Genomic DNA, 13,946 nt, shown 5'->3' with positions numbered 1-13,946 from the left:
GATTGAAGCAGTTAGATTTCTCTCTATCAGCTGAGGCGAGGCGAGGTGAGATGGTGGTCAATTATCTTTTTCCACTCACTGATAAATCACCGGCACCACTGAGGCTGTCAGTGCCTGAATCATGACAAGCAGAGAGGGGGACCGGTGTGATCAGAGAACCGAGAACGCGGACTAGCTTTGAAGCAGATGGTGCTGGGGCTTCTCCAATGCTCACCTTGTCTGGCTGGCCAGGATACCAGCCTGGGCCCTGACCGTGTCCTGGGACACCCCCTTTCTCTTCCACTGCCCTATGACACCCTTCGTCCCCTCGTCATGCAGAAGACAGCAGTGGCTGTCCCCAGCCCCGGCGTCCTGCTCTCCGCCAATGTGTCCCACACTGACCTCATTATTCTGCTCGCACATTCCTTATCTAAGTTAGCGGTACCATCATTCACCCCAGTTCTTTAACTAGAAAATTCATCGTCGTCATCCCCAATACCTCCTTTTCGCTCACCCCCTGCTGCCCAGCAGTTAATTCAACTCTGCGTCTAGTCTATTGTCTGCCACAACTCTTCGTGGTAGACCTACCCACTCCATCTCGCGTCCCTCTTCCGTCACCTTGGTCCAGGCTTTGTCGCTTTTTCTCTAATCTGTTCAAAAAGCCTCTTAATTGGTCTCCATGTCTTTAGCATATTTTAGCAAAAGCACACACTCGCGCACACACTCACACACACACACACGCACGCACACACACATTTCTTGCTCCTGATGATGTGTTTTTAAGGCACGTCCCTGATCGGATATCCTCCCCACTCAAACTTCACAAGCTCCCTCTTGCTTCAGGAACCAGCTAAGACACCCCACCTGGTGTAGGATTTCCCACAGCCCTCTTGCTGCCCCTGGGCCGTTCCCAGACAGAGGAGCCTGCGTTTTCCTTCCTTGCTCTTTCTTGTGTCCATGGCTTCGTTCTATTTGACCTCTGCCAGAACCCCTTTTCCCTGTAGTTGAACCAGCCAACCTCTAGCCAACCTTTGTGACTCAGACCAGAAGTCCCCTCCTCCAGCAAGTTCTTCCTGACTCCTCTCTCCTCTTGCTTTTACACAACACTGCAATCCCCCAACCGTTTTCCTATTTCCTTGAGTAAAGACCATGGCTCAGAGTCCAGCTGCCAGCACCACCCCAGGCTCCGGGGCACGCTGAGTGCTTGCTGGCCCAGGAGTTGCCGGGGGCTGTAGCCTCAGACAAACCCACGGTGGAACGTTGCTCTCCCACCTACCAGCCCTTTGACCTTAGCAAGCCTTCTGTGTGTCTCTGGGCTGCACTCCTTACTGGTCAAATGAAAATGATGATCTCAACCTGTGAGAATAGTATGCAGACAATGAGTGAGACTTAGAACGAGATCAACTGTTGGTAGAGTAAGCACAGGGGCGGAGTCTGGGATGGAGCTGAGGTTTCCAGAAGGAGCGTGGGTGAAGGAAAGTACTGAGAGGGGGATGGTAGACAGAAGAGGATGGTAAAGAGCTCAGCACATAGTAGCCGTTCCACCTCTACCTTCCTTTAGCAGTCTAAAAACTGGAGAAGGGAGAAAGGAGTAACGATGTCCCTTAAGTGCCCACCATCTTCTTTCTTATAGTTACTACCTATTTTCTTTTAATCACCTGGATCGGGGCCAAGGCATGTGGTTAGGGGCAAACACCCCTCTATTTGATAGCAATGCTTCCAACAGACTCTAAAACAAACACACTAAGGGACCTAATCATCCCCCTAAGTGGCTCCGAGTGCGCCTGTCTGGCACCGCGCTACGTGTGTGCAAACACAGCTGGGCACAAGGGTAGGAAGTGCTCACTCTCGCGAGCCAGCCTGTGCCAGCAGAGCACCGGGGGACCCTGGCCGTGACAGAAGGATGAGAAGCAGCCTCCTGAGAGACAGCAGCTCATCTCGGATCCCCCAGTTCCTGGCTCTCAGCCCCGTCCCCAGGTTGGGAGTTGCTGCTTGGGAAACTATATGAGGGAGGACAAGAGGCCAGGTAGGAAAGCAGGGCTGGCTGGTAAAAGGGTCGGGCCAGACAGGAATGGCCCCGTGACCCAAGTAAAGGTATTCAGAAAGTTCTAGATAAGTGGAGAAAGGAGGAAAAAGGAGACAGCCCAGCTCCCAGAGCCCCAGGGACCGGAGGCAAATAGGAGGACCAGATAATCCTACAAACAAAAAGGGCTTATATGTGACATGAAATATTTGGCGAAGAAACAACCCAAACACAGAACTGGGTGGGTTAGAACAAGGTGCGGTCGATATTAGCACGAGGATGCCACGTCAGCCACAACAGCCTTCCTGTGCAATCAGATGAGGCCTGCCTCTACAGTGATGATTCGGAGGCATTGGAGTAGACAGGAGAAAACAGTGGTCCCTCCGCCCAGGAGAGCGGGTCCCATCCTATACACACATGACAATGAGTGGTGCATGTCTGTGCACATGTCTGTGCATGTCCTGATCTATCACCCCCAGGCATCAGCAGAACAGCTAGCATGAGAGGCTCTTGACTCCGACTGCATTACGGTTTGGAATAAAGCAGCTAAATTTTCCTGTACCTGGTATCGCTGTCCCATCACACTCTGTCTCCTAACTCCGAGGCAAGCAGAGAAACTTAGGGCTAGACAGTAGCATGTATTTTATCTCTTGTGACAGATAAAGTTTCTAGAAAGAGTAAATGAATTCTCAAGCCATATTAATGGCTAGTCTGTGGTAGAGAAACAACTGGAATTCATTCTTCCAACATCTAATAGAAGGCTTTCTCCACCCTATCAAATAGCCAACCGTATGACCAAGGGGATCCACTGGAGACTGGAATTGAACTTTTGGAGGAAAGTATTCCTTGGCTTAGAAAAAAAGAACCATCAAAAGAAACATACTACCAACCCAAACCTAGAGCAAGGACATACTAAAATTTTTGAAGAAGATCTGGAAGCTATGAAGTAATCCAAGTGTTGATGCTTCAAATTGAGCCTTCAAGTATCCTATTTAATATCACACATTCAGAGTAATTTATCCTAGTCATTTACATATTTGATTGGATTTTTTTCTTTTTCTAAACTTACATTTCAGGAGAGATGTGCCTGAAAATTACTGTTTGTTTTTGAGAGATGTATCCCTGGGCCTGTTTTCTTATCCAATGTTTCTCCCCAAAAAGTCTGATGTGGAGACTGGAAGAAGGGGATCTGGAGGAAGTTACTGGGCTTTTTAGCCTAGATCTGGAGCAAGACAAGCTAGACTAGACTATTCACATCAACATACGACATTAGCTAATACTGAATAAGTTAGACTTTGGCTAATGCCTTATGGAACCAATCTATTGATGTTTGATTATGTAGACAGACGCAACCTTGGGGGTGAGTTGAAGTTCCCCCTGAATACAATGGATATTTTTACCATCAGTCACTGAAGGGCAAAGTCAATCTTAGGACAAAAACAAAATTGGAGTAGAAGAGAAAATACCTACCATTTGGGGAATCAGAATCAGATGGTCTGGAATCAAGAGAGATGAGAAGCTGAGTAGCAGCTGGGTGGGGATGTAGCCCAGTCATCAAAGGCTCTGGAGTTGGGTTCATGCCTGTGGATTCTAACCATGGCCAATGCTAGAAGCAAAGAACTTATGTTATAGTCAAGGCTTTAGTAAAAGCTTATTAAAAGTCATAGTCTGACCTCAGTTGGGTTGATGGGAATTAAGAAAGAGCAAACCCCATGTTTAAGAAGGTGTAGTTAAGGGAAGAATGGGTGTCCCTCTCCCTGAAGCCAGCTTTGGGGTTCTTAGTGTCAGCAGCCTCCAGCTAAACAGTTAGGACCAGATAGGCAATGATCTCTGTGAGATCATCAGCAAGAGGGACAATAATAGGGCCAGAAAATTAGTGAACCAAAAATACCAGAGAGGAGCCTAAAGTTCTTGTTCTGGAAGAAAATAGTAGGTATGGGTACTGTGTTGGGAGCTAATTTATGGCAATTAGACTGGTGGCAAAATTTACCAGGTATTAAATTTAATCTTGGTTGCAAGCAAGAACGATTACCTCTGCCTAGCTTAAGGAATGTTTTTCTTTTCTTTTTTAAAAAAGATTTTATTTATTTATTTGATAGAGAGAGAGAGAGAAATAGCATGATGAGCAGGGGAGGGGCAGAGGCAGAGGGAGAAGCAGGCTCCCCGCTGAGCAAGGAGCCTGATGCAGGACTCCATCCCAGGACCCTCAGATCATGACCTGAACCAAAGGCAGATGCTTAACCAACTGAGCCACCCAGGCACCCCAAGAAATGTTTTTCTTTAAAAAGCAAGATGAAGGATTTATTGGAGGCACAGTTGGACAGCTCATGGAACAGAAGGAAGAACTGGAAAATCAAAACCCAGGAAGAAAAGGATTCTCAAACACGGGAGTTGAGAGAACCTTTAGATATGGTGCAGACGATAATGTGGCTTATGTCTGATGTCCAATCAAACTCTACTTCTCCTTCTTGTAAAACTCCAATTCAGAAAAGAAATCATCAGAATGCCATGGGAGACAATAGACACCTACCCCTGTGTGTAATGGGAGAAAGGACATTTCCCCCTTCTTTCCACACTTTGTGGATCCCATAATATAACTGCTTCCTTCACAAGAAACCATTACCCCTGTTTCTCTACCATTTACTCCTGTCCCCTTCACATGTCTCCAAAAGGATAGGATTATTTTTCTTGCTTACATAGCAAATTATCAGAAACTTAGTGATCTAAAATTACATATATTTTTATTTCACAATTTTCCATTGGTTAGAGTCCAGACACTCTGCTCAAGGTCTCACAAGGCTGCGAGCCAGGTGTTGTTGATTGGGATGTATTCTTATCTGGAGGCTCAACCGGAGAAGGAACTGCTTCCCAGCTCATTCAGATTGTTGGCAAAATTCAAGTCCTTGTGGTTGGATGACGGAGGACCCTGAGTTTTTGCTGGTGTCATCAGGCGGCTGCCCACATTTCACAAAGGACATGCCAATTCCTTGCTTTGTGGGCTTCTTTCAATATGGTGGCTTACTTTGTCAAGCCAGCAAGGGGAATCTCTTTCTCAGGTGGTGGCCCAGTCCCTCTTTGAAGAGCTTTTACCTGATGAAGTCAGGCCCACCCAGGATAATCTCCCTTTTGATTAACCCCAATCCACTGAGTAATTACACCTGCAAAATCCCTTCACCTTTGTTATATCCTATTGACTCGAAGCAAGACGCAGGCCCTGCTCCCACTTTAAGGGAGGGGATTATACAGGGCGTGAACCTGAGAGGGGTGGGAATCGTGGGGACAACCCTAGTGTATATTGGCCACAGGGACTTATAACAACCAATGAGATATATAGCCAGTAAGGCTTTGATCCCCTTCCTGACATATGCACTCTCCTCTCTCACAAGTTCTCGCTCCTCATCTGCCTGCACGGGGCCACAAGCATTCTCGTCTTCTCCATGTAGTGAGTTCACCTGAGCAGGCCAGCAGTCACTCAACTTCTCTGCCTATGACCGAGGACAAAATTTCAGTTCAGGAGAGAATGAAAGAAAGCCCAAGTGTCAAACCTCATTAAGCCTCAGCTCTGAACCTTATTTTCCTATAGAACTTTACCACCCACAAAACCGATCTATTGATCCCTGTCTGATCCCTCTGTCTATTTTCCAATTGTTTCAGAATTCAAAGGGGAAAACTCTGATTTATTAGAGCCTCAAACTCCACTTGGTGCTCTGAGGACTGGTGCTAAGGGAGTGAGAGCCAATCTCAGCCAGGCAGCCACCCTAGCAGCTATTTAGGGGGAAAAGCACATAGCATGTTACAGATCTTGAGGACGAAGTGTTCTTCAGAGACCATCTCACATTCATCCTGATTCTAGAAAAGATATACTTTTACGGCAAACACCTAGAGTGTTTATTAATGTAAGAAGTTCTTGTCCTCTGTATCCCATCCAATTGCACACTCCCTCTGCCGCTCCTTACAAAGGAAATGACTAGGACTTGTGTGGTGACGGGCAGGCTTTGCCAACCGCCAGCCTCTCCACTCTCCCATGCCGGTGTCCTTGCCATGACTCCAACTCTCCAGGCTTTTCTGGGGCCACAAATCTCAATGTATCAACCTGTCCCACCAGTGAGAAACAGGCCGAGTCAGAGTGCCAGTCTAGTTTGGCAGTCCAAACTAGAAGCCTGCATTTCCCAGACCATGTCCTGACCAGGAAGAGGCGAATCCATGAGAACCATTCCTTACAAGTGTCTGTAAGAGAAGCTGAATCACAGAAAGGGCAAGTAACCGCCTCAAATACACACAGGATTCAACAGATGACCAAATAGAAAGTTTTAGACTCTTCTCTTTGCAGTTCCTGACGCCACACTACTCCCTTAATATGGAGCTGAGGTGAATTAACCCCTCCCAGGCCGGGAGGCTCTTGGGAAAGAGGCTGTTGCTATAAATAAGCCAAGAACCCAGGTGCCCTTGGGGGTCAGTTCTTAGGGCACCTCAGTTAAGATGGTTAATAACCACAGCAACATGATTCATTACTTAGCAGTGGGAGGGAGCGGGCACTTCCTGCCCCAGCCCGCTCCCTTCATTTGCAAGGATAATGGTCATGTTTTTAAAAGCTTGTTAGTGTCAAGCCAGGGTGACCAGAAAGGCTGGCTCAGTGGCCTAAAAGGAAAGAACCTCCCATATTTTAGGGGAAAACGCTACCAGGACTCATTCCAGGGCCAGGAAGGGGCCCCTGTAACCCAGACCCAGTGAGGAAGGGTTCTAAAACAGGCGTCCCAGTCTTTCTGAGAGACGAAGTACAAGTCTAAAATAACATCAGTACCTACCCGTGATACATCCTTGATGTGATGTGATGGACGGATGGTACTTTCCTCTGTAGTCTTGCTTCCCAAACCCAGAACCCCAGGCTAACCAGGAGAAATACATCAGACAAATCACATCCGAGGGTCATTTTACAATATACCTGGCCAGTCCTCCTGCGGACGGCCAAGGTCATGCAAAGCAAGGCAAGTGTGAGAAGTGATCACAGCTAAGAGGAGCCTAGAGAGACCTGACGACCACCTGTAATCTGAAATCCCGGATGGGATCCTGGCACAGGAGAAGGACATTAAGCAAAAACTAAGGAAAGCAAAACGACGAACTTCATAATAGTAATTTATCATTATCGGCCCATTAACTGCAACAAATGTACCATAGTCCCGTAAGATGTTAATACTAGAAATAACTAGGTGCGGGTTACGTGAGGACTCTGAACTATCTTTTTCTGTAAATCAAAAACTGGTCTCAAATAAACAGTTATTTTTTTAAGGAATGTCTTACACGGAGTTGGCACATTCCAATTTACGCCATTATATCACTCCAACTATCAGTGTGGGTCCTCAATGCCTTCGTAAGGTAGGGAAAACAGGCGTCTTTCTCCTGGCTTTACAAACACTGAAACTGAGGTTTAAGGCAAGCCTCTGGCTAATGGCCAAAGGGGTTGGGAGTGGAGGCTGCTGACAGGGACAGGTAAGAAATCAAGGTCAGCCAAGGATCCTGGCCATCTAAGATGTGGGTCTCCTTGGTCCCTCAAGCCTCAGAATGAGAAAAAACAAAAAAAAACAAAAAAAAGTTTGCCTTGATCTTTCTTTTCCATTCTGGCATCTCCCCCTGACATCCTAGATGTGGAAGCACAATCCAGAATTCTTGTGGCATATTTCTGCCTGCCCCCAAAAGCAAAAGGACATAAAGATCTTTCTTTCTGTCTATCTTTACTTGACCTCAAGCCCCACAGAATGTCAGCACCCTCCCCACGTGGGGGAAAGTGGTCCAGGCCTGCACAAAATGAGTCAGTGGGAGATGAGGAAATGAAATCTAGCTCTATTTTCTGCCTCTTACAGTTTCTTTGAGCCCCGCCTAATTTCAGATCCACCTAGAAGCAAATAGGAGTGAAGAACTTTCTATAACTCAGCGGGGCCTGACTGGGGTGGTGGGGAAAGACACGAGCAATGGCTTCTGGCTATTGTCGGTGTAAGAACATGAAGTAAGAGGAAGAGGAGAGACAAATTTTGCATGGGAAGGGTGGGGGATGTGTTTCTGATTCTAACCCACACCAGTTGCTGGCCGTGGGGCAGGTCATGTTAATCCCTCTGGGACCCAGTTTCCTCATCTGGACTAAGCGATCTCTCAGCCCCTTCTAAACTTGGGCATTCCGTGATGGAGTTTACGACTAACAGAAACAGGGCCGGGGATTCCCAACTAGACGAGAAGCCAGTGGAATTGCAACCATAGGCCGTTGTAGAAACCAAATCAGAAACTCACAGTGTGCCTGTTTTCAGTGACTCACAAAGTCACTGGTCACTTCTCCACAAGAAAAGATGTTTAAGTGATGGTTTAATTCCCTGCGGATTAGTTAGCAAGTGCCCGTGGGTTAGCGTGCTACCCTGCCTAGTGGGTTAGAATCAAAAGAGATCTTGAGGATGTCAAAATTTTTTACGAGCTTTCAAGCCACTATTAGCTCACTCCATACAGTTCAATCCAACAATTAAAAACACACGTCAGGTTATCTGCTGCGTCCTGTATGTAAATATTCTAGAACAAAGATACACACATTCCACCTGCCCTAACCCACCCAGTGTCTCCATTTGCCTTATCAGGCAAGCTCTCAGTAGGCTCTGGGGGATGAGAAGTACCCTCTGGGATGCACTAAGACCGAGGGGGGCTGCAAAGCTGGGGAATATTGGATTCTCGGATGGAGTCTTCACCCACACTGGGGCATCAGGGAACACATGGTCTGCCAGGGTGTCCTCACCAAGCTCCTCGTGCTTTGTTCTGTGCTCCCTCCTTTCCACCTCCCTCCTCACCCCACTCCCTGCAAGTACTCCTTTCCCGCTCTAGCCATACGCTGTCTTGTCTTGGACTCTTCCTCGGGGCAGCAAATTACTCCTATCATTTTTTTTTTAGATTTTTATTTTTTTTTTATTTATTCGACAGAGATAGAGACAGCCTGCCAGAGAGGGAACACAAGCAGGGGGAGAGGGAGAGGAAGAAGCAGGCTCATAGCGGAGGAGCCTGATGTGGGGCTTGATCCCATAACGCCGGGATCACGCCCTGAGCCGAAGCAGACGCTTAACCGCCATGCCACCCAGACGCCCCTACTCCCATCTTTTTTAAAAATGTAATCAACTGCATTTGATCCAGAAGGTACTTTTGTGAGGATGGGTTTAAAAAAAAAAAACAGGTCGAAAAAAGTGGATAAAATATAAATTAAAAAAGAAGAATGGGTCTGGTTACAATCAATAACCCCAGAGTTATTGACTCCTCTTCCCATTACACTGTGATGCCTCTGTAATCTTGCTGGCAGATTCTATAAAGGATGCATCTGTGCGAGATGAGATGTCCATTGTCAAAAGTTATAATTCTCTCCAGCACAACTCCCAGAACAGCAGCCGGGCAGTTTCTGCAGAGCGATCTGGTGTCTGGGAACCACATGACATCACTCTCTAAAACCCATTTTGTGTCTCTGCCCTGGGGCCATCGCTGTCCTTAGCAAGTTGGCAGGAGGAAAGGAGGAGGAGACAGAAGCTGAACTTGGCCCAGCCTCGTGTCCTGAGTTCAGGCATTTCGGGCTTTCCTTTGACCTTCCAAAACCCTTCTTGGAAAGGTCCACCCCTCTCCCCACAGTAGAGCTAAGGTCCTACTAGAGATAAACGGATTATTCCCTTGGAGGAAAACCTGAAGCCCATCTCCATTTCCTTGTACAGATTCTTCAGCTGGGATTGCTGCCCCCAAGAATGTCTTGGCCAAGGAGCAGAGTTTGGAGCTGATTTCCAGAGGGGTCCCCAGGAAAGGGCAGGGCAGATCATTGGCTTACATCAGTTTAGGAAAAGTGTCCCATCTGGACAGGACCCCAGTAGACCAGGCTTCTTGGCAGTAGGGACCCAGACCTACCAGGAGTCGAGGAAAATCTCCGGCTGGAAACCACACACCCTTGCAGCCAGCAGCCAGCCCAGGGAGTTCCTTTGAGCTCCCTCTTTAATCCCCAGGAGATGGTAGGCCACATGTGAAAAGCACTGACCTGGTTGCTGTGTGACCTTGACAGAAACCACCGCTCTCTGAGCCTCACCTTCCTCATTTGCAAAGGCGAGAAGTTTGGCTGGGACAAGCCCGCAGGGCCCTTCCTAATTCATGAGTGATGGTCTCTCAGCTCTGCTTTGGGGTCGGGGTGTAACTTCTGTCACTTCTTAGCCTCTCCGGCCCTTGCTGGCTGATGCCCTCGTCCCCAGGCCCAGGAGGAGCCCCGGCCTCACTGGAGGGTGTTTGGGGATGTCCCTGCCAAAGGAGGAGAACTAGAAAATCTGGGTGGGCCCTGGCCTCAGGGACACTCTGTCCAAACCGGAAACAAGGCTCTGTGGGTTTTGATTGTGAAGATTTACAGGCAGGAGTGAGTCTCCTTGGCAGTATTGTCTGCCGCCTTTCTGAGCAGCAATTACAGAGTACCTGGGAAGGCAACAGGCAGGAGCGGAAATGGTGAAACGCTCTATCACTCCAAGGAGCACAATGCCTTTGGTAATAAATATTGACGTTCATTAAGACAAAGCCTGAATTCAATCTGTTCTGGGGAATTCTCTGCTTCCGGCCTCAAGAATGGCCCTTATTTACAAGATGTCCCTAAGGGAATGAGACAGGCCGGCTCACCTTGCTCCCCAAGATACATTTTATTCAACCGACTTGTCCTGGGCAAATGTGTATCTGACAAGCCAATTCAAAAATGAATTTGGTACATTTTTTGAGTTGATTATTTATTCTGAAAATGAATGCCCATTCTGGTCAGGCTGACAGCTCTCGGGATGAGAGCTCTCCTCTCCCAGCTCCCCTGATAGGCCTGCCCCCTCAACAAAGGAGAAATGGAATTGAGAGGGCCAGCCTTTCCAGCACTGGGGCTGGGTGGGCCTGTCCACCCTCACTCACCAGGGCCCGGCCCGGCGTATTTGCATCCTGCTGACAGAAAGCCCGCGCGTGCAGTGCCCGTGCCTGGGAGAAGTGGGTGGAGAGAGAGCCAAAGATCTCCATCTGCTCTACCCTCTTGCACGGCTCCACTGGGCCAGCAGTGGACCCCCACTGCCCAGAATCATCCAGAGGTGCTAGTATAAGGGGCGAGGGGGGCAGTTTGCAGGGAGTGGGGTAGGGAGGGGGCTTTCTGCTGCCATTTGACCTCTGGTCTCCCTAAACCTCACTTTCACTGTTTCCTCTTGACTCCAGCGTATGAAGGTGATACCTGGGCAACTTTCCCGGAAAGGTAACCCGTTGGAGGGATGTGCTAAGAGGGTCTACCCTCCTCCCCTCCCCACTCCAGGCATGCTTCCCCCACAGCCCACCTGCCCCTGGTCTCAGAGACCCTGACTTTCTGGTGTAGCCCTGGAAGGCTTCATGCAGGAAGAGGACTTTGGGAAGGCTGTTTTGGAGCTATAGAGTTGCCTGTGGCTGAAGCTGGATTGAGAAGAGCTGGGTCACAGAAGGCCTTGAACGTGAAGCTAAGAAGCCAGGACTCTACATTTGCCAAGGTGATGAGATTGCTTCTGTTCAGTGGTTTCCAAATTACACTGAGATGATGAGACCCTTTGCTCTAATGTCATCTCGTCTAGAACCTCGACGTACAAAGCCGATTAAAGTGAAGTCATTCCCGTTCAAGACAGACGAAGGCCCCAGAGCTCAGCCCTTTTGCCTGACACAGAAGCTAGTCCCTCCACAGAACCTGGTCTAACCGGTACCAGAACAACCTGAGCTGCACGCACAGACCCCTGCACCCCTCACCAGCCATGATTTGTAGTCTCCGAAGCTGGTACCCTGGAATATGCATTTTTCCCCCACCGCTCTCGGTGGCCGGGAAGGCACCAAGTTTGAGAACCATGCAGCGGAGCCTGACGGGGCAGAGGGTGAAGGCTGCTGCAGGCAGTGTTTGATTTACAGGTCAGTCCTCCGCGTGGCTTGACGATAGTCCCACCTGCCTTCCCTATGTCCCTGACAAGCAAGCCGGTGGTCTTATGTCATGTGAACATCGTGGGATTGTTCCTGGGACTGAACCCAGAGAGGAGGGGGCCAGGGAAGCAGAAACCAAAACCCCCATCACCCTCCCAAGCCCTTGCACCTCGCTAGGGCCTCCGTGGTGCTGGAAAGCCCAGCTCCGAAAGCAAATGTTTTTAAGTACCTTGAAAACCGCACACCTACTCTCAGCTTTCAGTAGGAAAATGGTCATCCATTGCCCAGCTTGGCTCCAGGCACACTACGGTTCCGGAGGCTGAGAGCCTCAAGTCAAAGACCTTCAGAGACTTGCCTTCTGCCAAGCAGGTCGGGGGGCCGGGCAGATCCTAGGGGTGCGGCATGGACCGAAGCCGTTTTCCGCAGCACCAAGCCCCCAAGCACACCTCCCAGAAGAGGCAGCCCCCGCCTGTGCAGTCACGTCAGTATTTCTGCCTTGCCAGATGGGAGAGCGAGGGGAAGCAGCCCTAAGCAATTAAGTGTCTAGCCTAAGGTCACAGAGCAAGTCAGCGCAGGCCCTCAGAAAGCATCGCGTCCTCCTGCGGATTCAGGCAGCAAGTGGGCAATCTGCCCTCGGGCTCCTGCCTAACAGCACCTTCATCTTGCCCAGCTCAGCACCTGGGGCTGGCTCTGCCTCTGCTGCCACACACCTCAGCCAACCCATCACTGCCCTGATCTAAGGCTCCCCTGCCACCCCAGCCTGGGGCCTCTGGAAACCAGGAGACACCTGCCCAGGTGGGTGATGGCTGTCACAAAGTGAGCCCCGAGAGGTGGGTGGTGGGGGGGGGCTTGGTATTCTGCTTCCTTTAGCTCTCAGCCCACTAATTGGGACAGTGATGGGAATGTGAGACATACAGACACAGTCTTGCTAGAATGACAGAGAAGCTGTGAGCCAAGCAGGTGCAGTATAATTGGGCAGTGATTGTTTTGAACTGACCCCCACCACCATTTCCCACCACCATTCCTATTCCTCCTTCTTTGGGAACCCGCATCTTGGCCATATCAGTCATGCACTTCTAAGGCGATGCTGATCACTCCTAGGGGACAGGGATGGCAGCCCATCCAGTTCCAGCCAATCATTATTCCTCATGCTCTTAGCCACAGCGATGGTTCAAGGATGGGCATGGGGCCATGTCTGGCTAGTCAGAGTTTCTGAGCATTGTCGGGGGGTGCTGGAGATATATGTCTTCCCAGACACCTGGAGAAGGCCTGTTTGCAGGAGGAAATAATGAAGCCAAGCAGAGACAGGCAGAGTGTAGATACCGAGAGAAAGAACCCCGATGACATCATCTGGTCCCTTAATTCAGTAACTGCGGAACTTCCCAATTACATGTGCCAATAAAATTCCCTTGGCTGATAAAAGATATTTCAAGTTGTTTCTGTTACTTGCAACCAAAGAGTCCTGATAGATATGGAGAGATAACTATACAGCCGACTGTCAAACTCAAAACAAGCCATTTAAATTGGCGTTGAATTCAGGACATGGGTATAAAGGGAACCAGTCCAGAAGGACAGCAGGCAGCTGGCCCAGAAGAAATGGATTCTGGGCTGCATCTGCTTCCATTCCTTGGGTGATGGAATTTCATGGTCAATGAGGTTTTACCAAAGGCCAATTGCCTCTTAACGGTCCCCTTGTGCCATATGGAATAGGAGAAGGAAGCAGATAGGCCTAGCCAGGAGCCAGCAATGGAAGGAACGGGTGGAATTTAGGGGGTAAAAAAAGAAAAAAGAGAAAGAGAGAGAAATTCTAGAAGTATGTATATGGATTGAGGACCCCTGGTTTAATCTGGGGCCTGACAAATGGAGCTGAAACGACATCCCTAATTGCTCATTGAAACTATTCTTTCCAAGGGCAACTGTTGACAACCTAAGCACCAAATCTCAAAGTGCACTCAGCTCGGGCTTCCGCCCCTGTCTGCAGCCCAGAGCACTGTTCTCAGTGCTTGTC

Source organism: Ailuropoda melanoleuca, chromosome 8 (assembly GCF_002007445.2).
Source record: "Ailuropoda melanoleuca isolate Jingjing chromosome 8, ASM200744v2, whole genome shotgun sequence".
NCBI classification, from domain to species: domain Eukaryota; kingdom Metazoa; phylum Chordata; class Mammalia; order Carnivora; family Ursidae; genus Ailuropoda; species Ailuropoda melanoleuca.
This window is presented reverse-complemented; position numbering follows the sequence as displayed.